Raw genomic sequence first — 8,008 nt, 5'->3', positions numbered from 1 at the left:
GAGATCAATGGACTCAGGTTCAGAAATCAGGGCCAACTAAGCAGAGCAACAGGAATAAAGGGAAAGCCGTATCCACTAGGAGGGTTGCTCCTCCAGAAACCCAAGCAAAAGGAAGCTCAGTCCCTCCAATAGCAGACATATCAACAAACCCCTTTGATATACTCAGCACACCATAAAAACTCTAAGACTCAGCAGATAAAGAGGATGAAAAGCAGGCAAATAACATGGAAGAAAACAAAAGGCAAGAGGAATCAGCCCAAATCGCATCCCCAAAAGGTGCCTCTAGCTCCCCAACCTATGCAGATATGACAAGAAAGAAGACCCCTGAGATATCGGGATCCTCGAAAGATGAAACATCTGAGAGGCCCTTGAAAAGAGTGGGGAGGAAATCTCACAGAGAGGCTAGAGAAGAAGCAGAGAGACAAAAAATGCAAGGCATCCAGGCCACTATAGAGATGTCTATCGATAGAAATACTAGAACCAGGCCTCCCAAGGGAGGTGCTGCCCAAACCCCTACCAGTAAATAATGCGATTAGTCTCTTGGAATTGCAGAGGACTGGGTAACCCATCAAAAGCTGAAGCAGTCAAGAGCCTATTAAAATCAGAACTTCCCGAGATCCTCATGCTCCAAGAGATTAAAATAGAAGGCGAATCCCTTCTAGAACTCAGCAAAGCAAAATGGAAAACAAAGGCTGGAAAAGCGGTAAGTGCTAGAGGTACATGCGGCGGGTTAGCCACTCTCTGGGAGTCTGACAAATTCCTGCTTGAGAGCTCCTTTCAGACGCAACACTGGATTTACACCGAACTCGGACACCTATCAAGTAAGATAAACATTGTTCTCTTCAATCTCTATGTACCTGTCCTTTATGCAGAAAAGGAACAATGTTCGCAAACTCTGACTGATTTTTTGGAAGCATACTCCCTCAATAATATAAGTATTGCCGGAGACTTCAATCTAATCCTAGACCCAAAGGAAAAACTAGGAGGAACCAGCAACAGGGACCACTTCCTTCCCTTAGTGGAAAACCTGATTCAACAATGGGATTTAATGGATTTCAAGCCAAAAAAAGGACTATACACATGGACTAATAACAGAATAGGGGAGGAGCATATCTCAGCCAGGCTGGATAGATTCCTTCTTCAGAGTTCCTTCCTCTCCGAGAAGATGATCATCTCCACAAAAATTCTGCCAAAGTGGAACTCAAACCATAAACCCATCCTCCTTCTGCTGGAAGAAGAAGAAAACCTGGGACCAATCCCCTTTCGGTTCTGCCCTCTATGGGAAAACAGGGAAGGGTTTTTGGATACAGTGAATAAGGCATGGTCCATCCATGTTCTTGGATCACCCAGCTATGTTTGGGAGCAAAAGATAAAAGCCACCAAAACAACCATGAAGCAATGGATAAAAAATCCCATAGTCTCTCCCACTACCCAACGAAAACAGAGCACAAAGCAGCTGCTGGATCTCCAAATGGGCCTGGAGACTCAAGACATAACCAGAGCAGAAATTCAAAGTGAGCAAGAACACCAAATCAGCACCCTCCGAACGTTTAGAGAAGAAGAATATTTGAGGCTCAAGTCATGCAATCTCTGGCTTGTGTCTAGAGACAAAAATACAACCTTCTTCCATAAGCAAATTCCAACCTGCCTCTCCAAAAACCACATTGCCGAGATCACCTTGCCAAAACGGACTGTTCTTAATGACACAACTATGATAAAAGAGGTGGCAACCTCTCATTTTAAGCAGCTGTTCAAAGAATAAGGCGCGGAGGATGAAGAGGAAGCTCACGACTTCCTCAAGCACGTTCCAAGGATGGTTAACGAGGAGGACAATGCAACCCTCTTGAAGCCATTCACTGAAGAAGAAATTAGCAATGTCATATGGAAGATGGAACTAGACAAAGCCCCAGGACTTGATGGATTCTCAATACACTTCTATAGACTCTGCTGGGACATCATCAAGGCTGATTTGTACTGAATGATCAAAGGATTCCTACGAAAAGCCAAAGTGGGAGGAAGCACAAACTCCACCTTCCTAGCCCTAATTCCCAAAGAAGCCAACCTGAAGACATTCGATAGATTCAGACCAATCTCGCTTTGCAATGCGTCCTACAAAATACTCACCAAGTTACTTGCTAATAGAATAAAGCCTCTGCTGGACAAACTCATCTCTCCCAATCAAGGAGGGTTTGTCAAAGGTAGGCATATCTTAGACAATGTGATAATGGTGCAAGAAATCATCCATTCCAACCATCAATGTAAAGAGAAAGGTATGCTCATTAAACTGGACATGGCGAACGCCTCCAATAGAGTAAGACACTCTTTCCTCCTCCAAGTTCTTTCTGCATTTGGTTTTAGCTCTAAATTTGTAAAAATGATTAAAGCATGCGTTGGAGAACCTTGGATAGCCCCTCTAGTAAATGGTAGGCTGGTAAACTACTTCAAAGCTTCAAGGGGAATCATGTAAGGCTGCCCTTTGTCCCCCTTCCTGTATATTCTGATGGTAGACTCTCTAAGCTGAAAGCTCACAGATGAGAAGCTCAACGAGACTCTTCCTAGCATTAGGGAAATACCCAGAACAAACCCAATCAATCATGCCTTGTTCGTCGATGACTCTATCCTTATGGGAGGAGCCTCCATTAAAATAGCAAGAGCCTTCAGTGGAGTAATCCAAAGCTTCTGCAGAGTCTTCGAAGCTATGGTCGACAAGAGGAAAAGTGCAGTGTACGACTCGGCGGTAGACCAACAATCTATACTCAGGATTGCTCAAGCCCTGGGCTTCACTGGATATGCCTATTGGGAAAAATTCAAGTATCTTGGCCTGCCTTTAACCTTGGGTTCCACTAAGGCCCCTCATTGGATGGAAATTATCAGCAAAATTAAGGCTAAAATCACTGCTTGGGGTGGGTAGTGGCTTACCTCAGCCGGGAAGCTCACTTTGGTCATGTCAGTTCTCTCATCCCTTCCTATCTACTAGGCTTCTTTCCTTTTGGCTCCAAAAATGATCATCGAACAATTAGCAAAGTTGATTCGAAATTTTCTATGGCAAGGAGGAAAGGGGAACCAAAAAAAATTCCATATAGTAAGCTGGGACATAGTGAAAAGGCCAATATCTGAAGGTGGACTTCAGATAAGAGATCTTGTCTTGGCCAATCTGGCGATGGGAGGGAAGGTCCTCTAGAAAATCTTCTTAAACCAAAGAAACCCTGTAAGTCAAGTTCTAATTAAAAAATATCTGCATAGACTCTCAATAAAGAATATGGAAGAAGGAGCTTCCCACAAAGGAACCACGCTGTGGAAGTTGTGCAGCCAAGGTTGGAAATTCTTCAAAGAACAGCTCTACAGAATTCCAAGAAATGGGAAAAGAATTAGACCGTGGGATGACAAGATCATGGGACTCCATCCCCTAAATCTTGCTCTGGAAATAGCAGATTTGCGTAACCGGCTCATCCAAAAAGGTATCCACAAACTTGCTGACATATGCACATGGGATTTAGCAGGGAACTGGAGTAACTGGGCCCTCCATCGCCCCCCTGATTGGATGCTCCATCAACTCCATCAATTATTATCTAAACTCACTGGTCTGGCTCTTGTGCATCTCCATTCGAGGGACAAGTGGGGCTGGGGAGAGTCCGGAGCTTACTCAACTTGGCCGGATTTTGCAGCCCTACAAGATCAACAACATCAGATCCATACTACGAAGCTTTGGAAGCATGTTTGGGACCCATTTTGTCTCCCAAAAATCAACTTCTTCTGCTGGATTCTGATGCACAGAAGGACCCTCACTGGGGACAACTGAGAGAAAAGAGGAATCATGGATCCACACATATGCCCTCTCTGTTGCAAGGATCAGGAAACTAACGATCACCTATTCATAGACTGCCCCTTTTCTCAAGAGATCTGGTTGCAAGCAATTATGGGGCTCAACGCCCAAATCCCTCAGCAGTCTTCAATTGTTAGTCTTTTCGCAACTTGGAAAGAACGCTATCCTCACTCTTTGAATAACAACTCAACATGGACTAAAATCTGGAATGCAATACCAAAATATATCTGTTGGGGAATCTGGTTGGCTAGGAATGAAGCCATCTTCAACAATAGACTTCAATCCACCAACACAGTGGCTGCCAAGGCCAAAGCTTTGCTGCTGGAAACTTTTGAAAATAGACCTCATAAGCCAGACAACTCCCTTCTCCCTGAAGAGCTCAGCTGGCTAGGTGAATCCCTGAGACGGGCCAGCATCAAGAAGAATTCCTCCTTGTCTATACATAATCCAGAGTGGCGTCTTCGGATCTTTAAGACGGAGTTTAAAAAATGGTGGAAAAATCAGGTCAAAGTCACGGTATTCTTCGACGGTGCCTCCAAAGGAAACCCAGGGATATTAGGGGCAGGAGCAACGATTTACTCCAAAGATGGACAAAAACAATACAGCTTTAGTTGGGGCCTAGGTCAGAGCACCAACAACCAGGCCGAGATCCTCAGGCTGCTCAAAGCGTGTCAGCTAGCTCAGAGGAACAAAGGGGAAAACCTTCAAATCTTCGGGGGTTCTGAAATCCTGATTAAAATCCTTAACACGAGCGACCAACTCAATAACTCTAATCTAAACAAGACCCTTGAAAGAATAAGAAAGATGGCTCAAAACTTCACATCCTGCTCATTCTACCATGTCCTGCAAGCTCTGAACAAGGAAGCTGATATAATGGCTAACAAAGGATGTCTTCTAGCTCAAGGTATGCTGGTAAAGAATGATGAAGAACCTGAAAGGCACCCAATTCCTTAACAGACAAGGAGAGCTGATCAAGGATAGAATTCCGCAGAACAAAGGCTGGCACAAACAGACTTTCACTGTCGAGAAAGAGTGGGCCACTCCTCGACAGGCTATAGGTTTTCACATGGGCCACCAGTTTTTGGGTGTTTTAACAGGGCATAGAACTGTATTCAATCAGAGGATGGTTTTGAAGGAAGCGATGCATAGGATCTGGGCGGGGGATGATTCGACGGTCATCGCGCGCTGGAAAAGGTGGGGTGTTAAAGTTGTGGGGAGTGGTAAGCGGTTTACATCGCATCGCCTCTGGCTGCTAGGCAGTATTTCATGAATCGGATGCGATGTACCTTAGGGCCTAACACGTGGCTGGTCAAAACAGCCCATATTGCGCGCTCCTGTGGTGTTAAGGGTTGAACAGTGAGGGACGCGATAAGCTTCGGATCTGGGCGGGGGAAGATCTGACGGTTAATGTGCGTTGTACATGGCGGGGTGTTATCCTTGTTGTGGGTTCGGGTATGGAGGTGGGATTAGGTTAAGGATCGGACAACGAGGGACGCGACAAGTGTAGGATCTGGACGGTGTTGATCTGATGGTCAACGCGCATTGCAAAAGGAGCAGTGTTAACTGCGCTAGGAGTGGTAAGCGGTTTTCATCACACCGCTCTTGGCTACTGGGCAGTTTTCTACGAAATGGACGCGATGCCACTTAGTGGCCGATGAGTGGCAGGACGAAACCACCCATATCAGGTATGGATGAGAGCCTTGGTATATCGGAGGTGGGGATAGGTTATATATTAATACAATTTAATATATGCAGGTTTTGTATAAATTGGATCGTGGACTAAAGTTTATTATGGAATTAGCTTAACCCAAGAAAGTACCAAAGCAACAAAAGAAAGAGGAAATGTAAGACAAGACTCTAAGACGCCAAAAGCATAGCAAGGATCTCTCAGCCATGCCAAATGCGTAAAAGCAACAGCTATTCTTTGATACAAAAGCCAGAATATAAGGACTCTATAGAACCATAATTCTCTCAATTGACTGTATTCAAGGTTATTTGGCATGTCCAACCTCTTCTTATAAATAAAATTCAACCGTTTCTATTAAAAAAAATAAAATAATATTTCAACTAAGGGATCAAATGCAATATAATAATCCATAAATCATACATCAAGGCCTTTTTTTATAAACAATATCTATTAGATGTGGAAGATCCTACCTATTTGGTGCATGTGCTTGTTATTCACCTCTTTGGTAGCTAGACACAAGGTAGACACTACTTGCAATTTGGATGGTCCTGTTTCCAACGTGATGAAAGGTAGAAGAAAGAGATTTGAGCGAATTGTACACAAGCTCTCTTAGGATCACCTGGCAGGGTATTGTCCTCCCTTGACTTTCTAGAGGGATGGAAAGGCTAAATGTTTATGGAAATTTACACAGGAAGGGACTCCCTCATTGATTTTGGACCAATGAAGTAAAGAGAGTGAAAAACAAGCTAGTGTGCCTCTTACACACCCAAAAATTGAGCACATGTTTTCGAGGTTAATCGAGCCTAAATCAACTAATCAAGTAAAATTTTGAGGCATGGGTCTGGGGAAAATATGTCAAAGATATCAATAAAACTTATAATAATTGATTTCTTACTAGATGGATTTTGTAGAAAACAAGAAAGGAAAGGTGAACAATATGCCCTTTGCACTTAATTAGGCCTAGAAACATGCCTAAACCAACTTGAAAAGAAATCAATATAAGATAGAAGCTATCTCGATGAAAATACTTGGGTTTATAAATAAATTTAGATAGTTAATAGGCTACCACAACCAAAATAAACGTGCCTCTAGGTGAGAATCAACTTAGAAAACTAAAATATTATTGTATGTTTTTTTTTTGGTTTTAGTTTTTGTTTTTAGGTTCCAAGGTGAATTGTGATGAGAAAGTAAACATTTGGATGCCACTATATTTATGAAAATGATGTATTTTCTTGTGACCAAGTCCTTTAGTCCTCTTTAATGAAAATAAAAAGTGTTGGAACATCATTGACACTTGATATGCCAAATACTTGAGGTGATAGTGTTATTTGTGTAATTTCTTGTGGGGGATTGTATAATGAAAAAAATGTTATAATGCAATGAATTTCATGATGAGTAAAAGAGCCTTACCGATTGCTAACAACAAATAATATTTGAAATAATAAAAAATGTATAGTATCAGACAAAGGGAGGATTAACACAAGGATTAGGGAATCATTACCATAGTGAATCTTAGTACATATTATTTTGTTCATCATGAAATCAAGGAAACCATTCCTTTTTGAAGGTCCTCCCGAGTAGTCTCACACTTTTTATCTTCCAATGTTTGAGGCATGGAAAGAGTAAATTGATGACATTTTAGTCCAAGTAATCAAATAGAAGAATGTAGAAAGTACCCATGTAGCCCAGAGAAAGAGGGGTTATCTCCTTCTCATCCCTATTGCTTTTGAACTCTTGTAAGAAGGATATTTGTGAAAAGGAAGAGGCCAAATACTCCATAAAGGGAGTTTAGTTAAACTCACCCAAGCATAGTAATGTTCACTCTATTTCTAACTTAGTCAGTACTTTCATTTGACATCCAAGAAAAAAGATCAACCCCAACAAGTTGCTCACTCTTTAATATTAAGGGAAATCATATTTTTTTCATTGTAACCAAGCACCCCATGTTTCAGCTCGTAGGAAAGGGTAAAATATTCTTTAGGGCTCAACACCGTACAATAATAAGGCTAAAAGCCATTACAACAATAAAATCAATAAGAGCTCAACATGCCACTTGTGGGAATTGAACTTGGGTGTGGAAGATAACAATCATTCCTCCCAACCACTCATGATAAAGTCAATTGACAATACTAAAGGAAATATTGTCTAGAAGGCCCCTGCGATGTTGATTCCCTGGATTTGACACTTATATCTAAAAATTGGCAATGTTTGAAACATGATACCAATAAGCCATTCACATGGCTTGAAAACATGTTGCTTCTAGAACTATGCCCCTCAGTCAAATGAACTGAAATATAAACTAAATGCGGAATTCAAATAAACAAGAGTTGAATGAAAATGTCATCTTTGCAAATTTTTGTTGCCTTTTCATGGCGTCTTTATGAAAAGTTCTTCAGTTTTTTTGAATAATCCCTTTTAGCGTCATTAAGATGAAAATAAAACGGTTAGCACGACAACAAATGTAGTCAAACTGATAAATCCTCCCTACTAAACTTGGT

Source organism: Pinus tabuliformis, chromosome 5_2, assembly GCF_031772625.1.
Source record: "Pinus tabuliformis cultivar Carrire ecotype Pingquan chromosome 5_2, CPIR1, whole genome shotgun sequence".
In the NCBI taxonomy this organism is placed as follows: Eukaryota; Viridiplantae; Streptophyta; class Pinopsida; order Pinales; family Pinaceae; genus Pinus; species Pinus tabuliformis.
Note: the sequence above shows the minus strand (reverse complement) of the source record.